This window comes from Diachasma alloeum, unplaced genomic scaffold (assembly GCF_001412515.2).
Source record: "Diachasma alloeum isolate Michigan unplaced genomic scaffold, Dall2.0 Dall_scaffold_00308, whole genome shotgun sequence".
In the NCBI taxonomy this organism is placed as follows: Eukaryota; Metazoa; Arthropoda; class Insecta; order Hymenoptera; family Braconidae; genus Diachasma; species Diachasma alloeum.
The window spans coordinates 1,074,078-1,086,993 of NW_021680447.1; the positions used below are offsets into that span (position 1 = coordinate 1,074,078).

General features: G+C 33.9%; 1 protein-coding gene across 8 annotated transcripts in view; it reads right to left on the reverse strand.

Moving 5' to 3' along the window:
* LOC107039837 (multidrug resistance protein homolog 49) overlaps positions 1-12,916 on the reverse strand; it is a 67,280-nt gene that overhangs the window by 26,454 nt on the left and 27,910 nt on the right. The window contains exons 1-3 of one of the 8 annotated variants that reach the window (XM_015259668.1): positions 10,940-11,055; positions 6,889-7,111; positions 6,441-6,825 (exon numbers count right to left, since the gene is read on the reverse strand). The exons of 4 other annotated variants lie outside the window; for them this stretch is intronic. The gene's annotated coding sequence lies outside the window, so the exon portion shown is untranslated. Of the gene's footprint in view, positions 1-6,440; positions 7,112-10,939; positions 11,056-12,916 lie in introns of those variants that run through there. 3 more of the 8 variants (XM_015259669.1, XM_015259667.1, XM_015259674.1) reach the window with 3 other exon arrangements.

Here is a 12,916-nt window from a genome sequence, read left to right on the forward strand (position 1 = left end):
GCACTGAAAAAATGGATATTCCAGACCGGGGCTGAATTTTCAGTGGATTGAGAATTCATGGAAATTGTTGCTTGAATTTTCAAATTAGTTAATTATTTTCATCATCATGTGGACTTGAAAATTGTAATTCTATTGAATACTCCAGAATTCAATTGATTTTTCAATAACAAAATACATGAAAATTTCGTGTGAACCAGTCATTATCAAAAATTTACCGAAGATTTTTTACTCGAAATGTCAGAAGTAATTTTCTAACAGTGCATGATTACCTTTCGTACAGTAAAATTTTCCACGATTTTCTACGTAATTTTTATCCAACGTTTCTCTCCGTGTATCGAAAAAAGTTCTCACAACAGGGGACACGTCTGGGAAAATTGAAGGAGCCATCATCAACAGTGTGAATATCAATATTTCCTCGTCGAGTCGTCTCTTATGATTGCAAAACACGTCCGATGATGCTTGCCAGGTTTATTTCGAGAGAAGGCCTTGTGATGAGGTTTGTGCTTTGATGTGCCACTTTTGGCGACACCCATACGGACATTCACATAGACACAGAGTCTGCTACAATTTTAATTACCCAACTTATAAAGGCGAGTGGAGTTAACATGAAAATCCAATGAAAATTTTAGCCGGATGATGTAGGTATAGACCATCTAATTATAAATATCCTGCGGTGTATGAATCAATCCGAAGTAGTGTTAGAGCGAATGAAATCGCAAAATGCGAAAATTTCTTCGGTCAAATCTTATTCTTTTTTCTGAATGACAAACACGGAGAAATAATTAACTACAGCACGGAGAAGAAAGGGCTTGTCAAAACGTAATCGTGAGGTGACATCTTTTTTTTTGGGAATTTTTATTTGAATTGCAGAGAATTCACGTTAAAACATAGCAAAATTGGGGAGAGAAAAGTGAGTTTTGCCTTTCAATAGTAGAATTTATACTGATTGGAACGTAATTTTTATGTGACACTCAAAATTCACAACATGATTTTTATGAAAGCGTTACCGGGCATCAGGCATCAGGCATCTTACACTGTTAGAAAGAATAACATTTCATAAACAGTTTCATCATAAATGTCAGAGGTGCAACATCGAATTCAAATTGAGGCGGAAAAAATGATGAAAGTTCAAATTTCACTGAAAATTCAGTTCAGCAGCGAAGTGGTAACAGGAGATGAGTCAATTTTGACTATTGACCAGTTCTCAATCAATATCTCGGAATGGAAGAGAGATAGCAAAATTTTTGTTATAAACTTTTTTGTGGAGCCGATTGAGTGCTACAACAAATGTAATTACGAAAATTTCGCGATTTCCTTCAGATTCGGAAATGTTCCTGAAAAACTCAACTGGGAGATAAGTCGATTTATCTCCGTTTACCACTTCACTACTGAGTTGAATTCGACTACTTTCAGCAACAAGAAGACATGAATTCTCCAACTTGGTTGAATTTTCAGTCAAGATATGAATATTTAGGATCAAATTGTGCAAAAGGTTCAATTAATTGAAGACTCAAGAAAATATTTTCTTGAATTTTCCCAATTTTTACCAATTTTCGGAGACTAATCGAACTCAAATTTACAGTTTCCATTAATTTTTTCATAAAATTGGGGATTTCCCATTACGATACCTCTTGGAATATGAGTGGAGCTGTTCCCTTCCAAGAATAAAATTCAAAAATTCACTGAAAATTCCGGAAATCCCAAATTGTTAAGCAACGAAGGACGAGAATTCCCCAACATATTTGAATTTTCGATCAAATCATAAACATCCACTACCAAATTCTTACAATTTTTCAACTAATGAAAAATTTTATAATATGTTTACTCGAATCTTGGTAATTTCTATTTATTTTCATGGAATAATTGAACGGAAATTAACAAGTCCCATTCATTTTCTTATAAAACTAAATATTCAATGATTAAATTCCAGGAAATTTCCCTGTAACTATCATTTAATATAAATTTCCAAGACGTGTACCAAAAATTTATAACAGTGATAAGTTTTAAACAGCAATTTTTCACGTGATTTCCACAGTACTTTTTCTAGAAGTTCCCTCTCCGTAAGCTAATCGACTTTTAAGAGACGATTCTTTCATTATCATTTTGTCTGTCTTAATTTCATATAACCCCGCAATTATGCTGGCATTATTCACGGAATGCTGCAAATCACGAGGCAGTAAATTACCAGATTCCATTGCTCATCGATTACCCTGGGAATTTAGGCAATAAACCTTCAAGAAATCTCACAGGCATAGTTGGATGAGAATTAACGTTCATCCAGATTTCTCATCAACCGCCTCCACTGATCGATTTTATCCCATTAATTCGGATACCATTGCCACCGGGTGGATGAGTAAATATAGAGACGCATGGGAAAAATATGTTTTAGTGTGCTCGAAATATTGCTCACATGTATTGCACATTTCGGGTTTCCATTGTTTGAAATTTTCAATTGAAATTCAAAATCAATACGAAAATCACAATGAAATCAAATGGAATTGCTAGAGTTATTCAGTATTTATTCCGAATTGTTCATTGCAAACAAAAGTCTTTTGTAGTAAAAAAAAACATTATTTCACCTGGACAAATAAGAATTTTATTGATCGGGGCTACTACAAGTATCTAGATTGTGATTTCTTTTTTAAGTTCATTCTGCACTGTACGTTTGGAGGAAAATGTATTTCTTAGAAAATTTATTGTTCATGAATGATCAATGGAAAAAGGTTCCAAACATGAAAAAATTTCAAGCTTTCACTTATGTCATGGCTTCTTGTCATAAGGTGGGCTTTCCATTTTTTCTCAGATTTTTAACATGTTCCCTAAACAGTTCCAAAGAGACAAGAAAATTTAGATCTTCAAAGTTTAGATAATTAAATAAATACAAAAGATTAAAAAGAGAATTTTGAATTCGATTTAAGGAGAAAAGTCAATGGAATTTCAAGTTTCTCTGAAAAATCAAGTAAAGTCCCAATTTTTTAGCGACAGAAAGATGGAAATTTCACAATTTACATGCATTTTCCAGGAATTTTGAAGGAATTCCTTCAAAATTCCGAGGAATCTGAAATTGAATGAGAGATTCTTCCGAATTTTCCCCACGTTTCATCAATTTTTCCGAAATAATTAAACTGAAATTTACAATTTCCACGGATTTGCCTATGAAATTATAATTTTCAATTACAAAATTCCTTAAAATTTCAGTGATTATTTTTGGTCATCGAATCTGGTCTTCCCTGGGCCAATCAGAGTTCAGTATTCAGTAACATGAAGTACTTCCCAATTAAAATTACAGCGGTTATTTCCCCCTAGCTTTTGATAATTTCCCTGTAGCTTTTGATAATTTCCCTCTAGCTCTGCAATTGTTTCTCTAACCAAATAACTGTCAAATATCCTGTGGAGTGAAAGAAAGTCATCAAGAAAGTCAAAATGAGTCGGTTTGGGAAGGATCCGATTAACAAAAATAATCCGTCGAATACCACTCGACCTCCAAAATTAACCGAACATTTCCCTCATGCTTTCCTGCGTATCAACGATCGGGATAAGTTTTGCACAAAAATCTCTCGCGCTCTGCGCTCGGGATTTTAATCTGCAAAACTTCTCCCTCTCGTTGCTACGCAACAAAACAATCGGGAGATATCCAATAATTTTGGAGGTCTCGTGGTATTACTACTGATAATTTGTAACAGTATAGAAATAGGGGAGGATGGGGCAAAACGGTCCCCCTTCAATTGTCAATATTTTCCGATTCAATAATCCGATTGGGATGAGTTAGAGCTCGTTTTGAAGAATGAAAAATTATCTTCAAAATGAAGTTGAAACTGGGAATTTTCACAATGTCATTCACAAGTTATTGACAATTGAAGGGGGGCCGTTTTGCCCCACCCTCCCCTAGATTCAGCTCCACGATGATTTGATTTTTTTTTTGTGATTTTTCTCTATTTTCCCCAATTTCAAACAGAAGACTTCTACACTTGACATGTGCAACTTTTACAACTCATATATATCTGCCGCATGCTAAAAAAAATCCTGAAGGATTATTTCAAAAAATCCTTCCACACTATCAAGACGGGTTCGAGAAAGTAATTTGTAGTAATCCGTCAACGAGACCTCCTCAAGGGAAAATAAAAAGAAGCTATAGAAACGTCTCAGGGATGAGATTAGAAGATTAGTGTTCGATTCAAGGAGCCAAGTAGATCTGTCCTCTTATCTCATTCTCCGTGACGCTGAGATGGAATTCAAGTCGGAGACAAGAAAACCGAGTTTGCATTCAGACTCAGAAACTGGTGACTTCATTTTCCATCCCCTTTTAAAAGTTACCCCGTTACCGTTTTGATTCGTATGAGCGCGGGGTCAGCGAGAAAGGCTTTCAAGGGAGGATGAAACGAGAATGAAAATAGTCACTGAAGCTAGCAAAGAGGAAGCCCGGGATTATCCGATTAGCGGGGGTCCAGTGACACTCACGGAGATTACCTCTCGAACGCCTTATCGAACGACTGAGGGGAAAAAAATTTATAGTAATGGAAACGAAAAAAAAAGAGAATTTTTTGGTTTAACTAGCTGTGAATGCGTACACTGTTGGGCAAAAAATGAAATTTTTTGGTCAGTTGACTGTAATTTTTATATTTTTATATTTTTTTATTTTTATGGGTTGCATTGAATTCGATTTAGAGGGAAAAAGTGAGGGAATGTCCGATTTCATGGAAAATTCAATGAAACTCCAAAATTTTGATAAACTGAAAGACGAAAATTCCTCGAATGAATTGTCTTGAATTTTCAATAAAAACATGAATATCTACTACTAAATAACGCAAAATGTTAAATTAATTAGAAATTCAAAAATATGTTTTCCCGGATTGTCCTGATTTCTATTAATTTTTATGGAATAATTGAACTGAAATTTACAGTTTCCATTGGTTTTTTCCGAAAATTTTCCGAAATTATTCGAAATTCCAGTGGAACTAGAATTTGGTGAGAATTACTCCGAAATGTATTAGAAATATCAACTGAAAATTTTTAACAATGTGTCAGCATAAAAAAATAAAGGTTGAAACATTTTTGACTGAAATTTCCTGTAGATTGTTTGAAAATTTTCATGAAATGACAGTTCTACTCATATTTCAAGCAATTTCCTCATCGAAAATTCATAATTTCATGAAAAAATAAATTCAAAGTGTAGATTTAAGTTCCATTATTCCATAAGAATGAATAGAAATCAGGAAAAATTTAGATAAATAAATTATTAAATTTTTTAATCTCAAAAATTGAGTACCAAAAACTAAGTTATTCCTCGCGATAAATGTTCTTCAAATAAAAAATTCGCTTTTTCAACCTGAGAACATTCAAATGAAATAAAATTCAGGATTAACTTATCACTAGTCCAGTCACAGCGTCAGGCGATATACTTCCAATAAAGAAGGACTTATGAATTATGGCGGAATAACACGATAAATTTCATAGATATTCGTAAATTAATGACGTTAGTAAATTACTGTTACAACGGGAAAAATTATAAACTCCCGAGCGATATTCTCGATTTAAGAATTCCAATGTTCTGAGTTTACGTATCAGAAAATTCTCAAAATAATTGAAAATGAAAATCACTTTCACTACAATTACGCTAGATTTAAGCAGAATTAGCAAAACTTTGTTACTCGATTTAAAAAATTTGATATAGCGTCACGAGTTTTTAAAAATCACGGGGCCGTCCGTTTCTTGAAAAATTTTCTCGAAAATTTCTCTACACTGTTAAAAAAAATTAGCTGAAATTTCCGGAAAACAAAATTTTAAAAAAGTTTTTTTAGCGGCAGAAAAACAGAAATTCCTTGATTTACGTGAATTTTCAAGTGAAAATGAATATTCACTACCAAATTCCCATCAATTTTTAGGGAAGGCCTTTAAAATTCTTGGAATTCCTTGATTTTTTAAGAAATTCCCTGAAAGTTCAGAGAAATCTGGAATTCAAGAAGACATTTCTGCAAATTTTCCAGACTTTTCATTAATTTTTCAGAAATAGTTAAATGGAAATTTACAGTTCCCTCGGATTTACCCATGAAATTGTGAACTTTCAATGTAAAAATTCCCTGAAATTTCAGTGAAACAGTGACTTGCTAAAAATATCCAAGTCTCTCACCGGAAATGTCAGTGAAAATTTTTCAACAGTGTGCGCTATTACGTTAACAATAAGATAAAAATGTGCTACATCATTAAATCGCAGAAACGAGGCTGATGTAATCTCCCTTATCACTGGAAATTAATCGAACAAGATATTGTCACTGGACTGGATGAATCAGGTAAAAAATGAGCAGATAATCTCCAATAATTCGATATTTTTATCTCTAACTATTGCAATTGCGTCGGCTGGAGCATTAGCTCCCCCAATTATTGATCCTTCATTTTCGGTAAACGTGGGAGCCACAATAAATTCCATTTTTCTTTCAATTTACCTTTATTGAATTACTGTTTCCAATCAATATCCCAGATGTATCTGATGAAGTAAGCGATGGATCTCGTCGCTTCGATGGACCCCTTCATAAGTGTCCCTCCGTGCAAACTTGAAAAATTTTTCACTGTCGCACACCTGTCACTGGCTTACTACTTTACTCAACCGTCTTGTGCACATAAAAATCACTGACAATCAAGTCCAAGTTCTTCGCACTTATTTCTGTTCGATTGGTCCAAGGGGTTGTGCAGAACCGAGTGAATACAACCAAATCACGTAAATCCTGGTTGATGATCATCAACACAACTCAGCGAGGAATACAGAACTCTCTAGAATTTTTCGGTGACAAAGTTTCGATCAATCGTTGTGTCAGTCATTATGAAATAGATCTGTCACACCAACGCGTCACGAATCACTGACGGCACTCGATTATCATCAGCTACCTTTTATACCTTCCCGGCCGCGACTTTAGTGTTGTTCGTGTAGGGAGATTTAGAACCAGTGCAGCAGGCTGTCTTACCCCCCAGTGACGCCAGTACTATCTACTTGAGTGTGTAATTATCGATGCAGGGGCTTATCAGATCTACTGGTCGTCTACCGAATTTATGTTATCAGGAAGTATTATTTTTGGTTTGTTTATCGAGATTAAGGGTGACTTACTGAGTATTCTGGAATCTAGTGAGAATCAATGGAAGTTTTTCATTCATGATTTGGTCTGGGGAGGGGGAGAGAATTTTATTGGGTGGATCGAACAATTGGGGATTTTTCAATGGATATATTTCTGAATGAACGAATGATTTTAGTTGTCGTATGGCGGAAATTAGGTTTTTTCGCTAAAGAATTGATGACATTGGGTGGAAATATGCGAACCTTCATATGAAAATCGAATTCTATTGACTTCTTCTATAGAATATTTTTCATTGAACATATTCAATAGAATTGACCAAAAACTAATAGAAAGTTTAAAAGAAATCCAAAAGGATTTTTTTCTATTAATTTTTTTCTTGTGTGCACACAAGAAAGTATTATTTTTGCTTTGTTTATCGAGATTAGAAGTGACTGAATGGAAGTTCTTCATTCATGACTTGGTCTGGGGAGGGGGAGAGAATTTTATTGGGTGGATAGAACAATTGGGGATTTTTCAATGGATATATTTCTGAATGAACGAATGATTTTAGTTGTCTTATGGCGGAAATTAGGTTTTTTCGCTAAAGAATTGATGGCATTGGGTGGAAATATGCGAACCTTCATATGAAAATCGAATTCTATTGACTTCTTCTATAGAATATTTTTCATTGAACATATTCAATAGAATCGACCTAAAACTAATAGAAAGTTTAATAGAAACCCAAAAGAATTTTTTTCTATTAAATTTTTTCTTGTGTGCACACAAGAAAGTATTATTTTTGCTTTGTTTATCGAGATTAGAAGTGACTGAATGGAAGTTTCTCATTCATGATTTGGTCTGGGGAGGGGGAGAGAATGTTATTGGGTGGATCGAACAACTAGAGATTCTCCAGTAGATATAATTCCGAATGAACGAACGATTTTAGCGATCCTATCACTAACATTGATTCAAAATATATAAAACGTTTACCATACACTATTGAAAATTTTTGGCTGATATTTCAGAGAATGTTGTCATTAAAAATACACAATTTGATGCAAGCATTGATGGAAACAGTAAGTTTCAGTCAATTAGGCCACGAAAATTAATAGAAATGAGGTGCATTCAGGTAAATAATATTCATAAATTTTCAAATAAATGAAATTTAAGCCTAACTTGGCACCCAATATTTACGTGATCATTTGATGATTGAAGATTCAAGAGAGCTAGGGAATTCTGCTCTCTCCTGCTGCTAAAAAAATTGAAATTCTATTGAATTTTCACTGAAATTTGGTATTTCATAACTTTTTTTCTCTCTAAACGGAATTGTACTTTCTTCACCTGATAAATTTCTACCAAGTTGTCCACGAAATTTCAATTCTTTCCTAACGGTGAAGTCGTTAAATTGTATTCGAATTTTTCCAGAATTTTTCTACATCTTCTCCAGATTTTTTTTTTCAATTACTAGAAAATATAAAGAATGCCAAAATAAGTTAAGTCTTCCAACATTGACATAATACATAATTATCGAAATATTGAAGCTAATTTCACTTTCAATCTTGTCCTCTTAAAAGACATACGTCAAAAAAGTAAAAATATTTTCGTAATATACTATAGTAGAACAAGAAAAATAGAGAGGTTTATTTAACCAGCTCATAATGCTTTCATTCAGCTTCAACCTCATTCTCATTAACGCTTTCATTCGCATCAGATGAATATTTTTTCGAGATAAACAAATTTTTCCTTGATTCAAGTAAATACTTTGCCAGTTATAAATGAAATCACTGTTTACCGCCGGAAACAACGAATTCATTAGCATTTAATAACCCCTCATTTCGATTAAATAAATCCAATTATAAGTCCATAATTTATTCCGCATTGGTAATTTATTAATTTGATACAATCAAAACATTTTGATTGAAAAAAATGCATTTTCCATTCATTTTCAAGTGAGTAGACAAATTTCCATTACAAAATTTGATTTGATGCAAATGCATCATTTCTCTGAATGTATAACGCGTTATTTTCTGCAATAATTTAGCAAAATAGATCTGTGACCGAAAACATCTCGCTAATCCATCCAAAAATGATGGAGAATAAATATTGCTTGTGAAACTTAAAAAACATAATCCAACCGATGTTCTAAATGCCTCGAATAAATTCCGGATCAATGTCATCATCTACTTTTTTCAGTAGAGAAATGCCTCAATGATTCTCCATAGCACAGCAATGCTGCAGCTGTGATTGCATTACGAGAGCAGGCACTACTACCGAGTGACATTATTTTTCACAACGTGCAAGTGGATGCGTACAAAGCATTCTAAAATTAGGGGTTAGACAATGTATACACGACGTCTCGGTGTACCATCCGCAGTGCCATTGCCCTTGAGAAAAAGCTTTCCAGGTCAAACGAGGTTTGACTCGGTATTGATACAATGACGGGAGTAAAAATTGGCTCTGACGATTTCAAATAATTGATTGGATTAAGTATAAAATTAATTCTGCCGAAAAAAATAAGGTCTCCAAAAGCTTAAACAATTTCAATTAATTATTTTTATCAACAACGAATGTTTAACAAAATAAATAATTCGGTGCAAAATGTAATTTGAATGACATTGAATATTCATGATTTTTTTTTACATTTTTCTCACGCAATTTAATTGATAAATTTGATGACTGGAAATGGTTGAATCTATAGTGTGATCTGTAGTAAACTGTAAAGGACACTTGGATATCATTAAGGTATATCCCAAGACCATCGGACGCAAAAGTTAGTCCCTGTGGATTTTCGGAAAAAATTCCAAATATCTCAATTTATTGCATCCTCATAAATTATTGAGATCTTCCATTCTCATGTGTTGTTGATACAAGCGACAATAACTACTTGAATCGAATAAGAAATTATTCGTTAATTAATTTATTGCATCAAATAAGGAATGCTCTCACGAATTTTCTATTTTTTAGAGTTGAATATCGTAGAAACTATGCAGTGCAAAATTTCGGAATTCATCAATATACCACGGATCCGTTTTTTAAGAACATTGTAACAACCGTTTTCTCATAAGACGGAAAAATCGAGTTCAGGGGACCCATAACGCTCGTTTGGCCCATGTCTCGCCTGTTAGAAGCCCCATTTCCTTATCTATTATCTCCTCAACTCTGTAGTACCGCTGGTCAAATTTTTTTTCAATAGTAGGGACTATTATAAACATTATTTATAGCAAAGATGGGGACTATCTTAAGAAAAACGTGTTTTCTAGGGACATGCCTTGGATTATACGCGAAACGTCGCGAATGGACAATAACCTAGTGCAGTTTATTATTTTCACGACATTCCCCATGAACTTATGCCTTGATGACAGCTACGAAGATGAATAATAATTCCAGCAACTACACTCTTAGAAATTTTTTAAAATTTCATGAAAGTTATTGTCTCATAGGAGTGACATTGAATCGGATTTAGGGAAAAAATGATTACGAAATTTCGAGTTTTCAGTGGGAGTGAGATGGAAATTTCACAACTTGATTGAATTTTCAGTGGAACATGAATATTCGGAAACAAAATGACATGAATTTTCAATTTTCCCCTGAATTTTCCCGATTTTTCTGAATTTTCACAGAACAATAGAACTGAAAAATGAAGTATTTTATTGATTTCCAGATCATTTGAACCGAAAATCAATGAAATATTTAATTTTTCAATGACAAGATTTCCTAAAATTTCTGTGGGACTTGAACACGATAAAAATTACCGGAATTTGGCACGGAAAATTCAGTCGAAAATTATCAAAAGTTTATTATTGTTCTTATTATATCGTAAAAATCACCGACTCCGAATCCTCGACCAACAAATTGCCCCCCGTGACAAGGTCATTCACCCCAAACCCCTTTATTACTTTTAATCCCCAGAGTCGACTTCCGGAACTTGTGTTTTAGGACTGAATGAAAAACAATTTTCAATGACACTATGGAGGGCTGCTGATCTGATATCATACACACACCAAAGAGCTTTGACGGCACTTCACTGACTGACGCCTCAGCGGCGACCCGACGTCCAGACAGTTACTTACGCAACGACAAAACGAACAAAGTCAACCCCCCGAGCTACGACACACCGCGTCAAAACGACGTCGACGTCGCCGGTATCCCGCAAGCTTCTAATGATACTGAACTGAGTCAATGGGCGAGAGAGGTGAGGCAGAGTGAATGATGACGAGGACTGCCAATAACCGGTGCAAACTGGGGTGGATCATATAATTGTTGAGGTAGTAGAATATATATATTATTCTGATGAATAAATAGATTTCCGGTTAAGGTGGAAACCTTCAACCTTGAAAACTCTGAAAAATTTCGTACCGAGCCCATTTTACCCCGTAGGACAGTCGAAACAGTCTTTTTTCGTGTCTTTAAAATGCTGCTCGCACCACAATTCTCATCCGATTCAAATCTTTCTCAAAATGTTTGCTAGATTCCATTGAATAAAACTAGATATTTTTTCGATTATCTCAATTTGATCATGGAAAAGGTCACTTTTCTCGGTTTACTGTTTTTTTTTTTTGAGTAGTTGAATCATTGAAAAACGTACGTTGAACGTACGTAATGTTGAACTACTCAGAATAATAGTTTTTATATCGTATGAAACAGTAGAAAAATGAGAAAACTGAAAAAAAAATGTTTTTTTCAATTACAAAATTAATTTCTGAGTAGCCGACATTTATTTCATTTTTTTTCAATGCATACGTTATTAAGGCAACTAAATCAAAGCTTTTTTAAATTTTCATTTTAAATGTAATTTTAACTGCATGATTTATTTAAATAAAATAACAGTTATAAGAATAAATAAATCGTTCATTTCATTTCCGTTGAATTTTCAGTGAAATTTAAAATTTCATACTTTTTTCGTCCCTCAATAGAATCGAATTTCGTTCTCCTGAACATTTCTACTCAACTGCCCATGAAATTCCAATTCCAACGGTGCATTTAACTATATTTTTTCCTATTCAGTTACAACACAAATTAATTCCAACACTAGTTCAATATTGCCACTTCTGTTGACTTACGTTTCTGCTATGAAAAATGAATGAACCCTCTTTGAAAAAATGAATACACCCCCACAAAAAAAATATAATGGACTGGTGGCACCAAGCTCTGTTGACCAAATAAATCGTCCGAATAAATGTATGTCGAGATCAAAGTTATCCCACTGTTATAGGGATTCGTGGTAGAGTGCTTTTATTCAGTCATTTGATTGTCAATATCGACTAAATACTGCGTAATTAGTAGTATTATTGGCAAATAGTGATGATACATCATTACACCACGTTTTTTCGTGAAATACCTTCGATGAACTTTCGATCAAAATTGATCCGCCGATTATTTTTATTTATTTCCATACCTAACTGAGAATTTTCTTAACATACGGGGCCCTTCTGTTGGCAAGTATAACGAGGGCTCGATATCTCTGAGATTTGATAACTTCTGATGGATGAAACATTATTGAACCCATATGAAATTAAAGCTGTACCATGCAAATTTCTTATTGTGTGGGTTCAATTTATTATGTATCATAGGATCGAAATCATATTATTTTGAAAAGAGTCATGTTTTCGCTCAGGTCCATATGACATGTGGATGCTGTACTTGAGAGGTTAATTAAGTTTGATGCAACACTGTTAAAAAGAAATGAAATTTCGTGGACAGTTGACTATCAATTCTCAGGACAGTGACACTGAATGCGATTTAGGGGAAAAAATCATGAAATTTTAGGTTTCGCTGAAAATTCTGTAAAATTCCAGACTTTTAAGGGGCATAAACACGCGAATTTCTTAATTTATTTGAACTTCCAATCTGATATGAATATTCAGTATTGAATT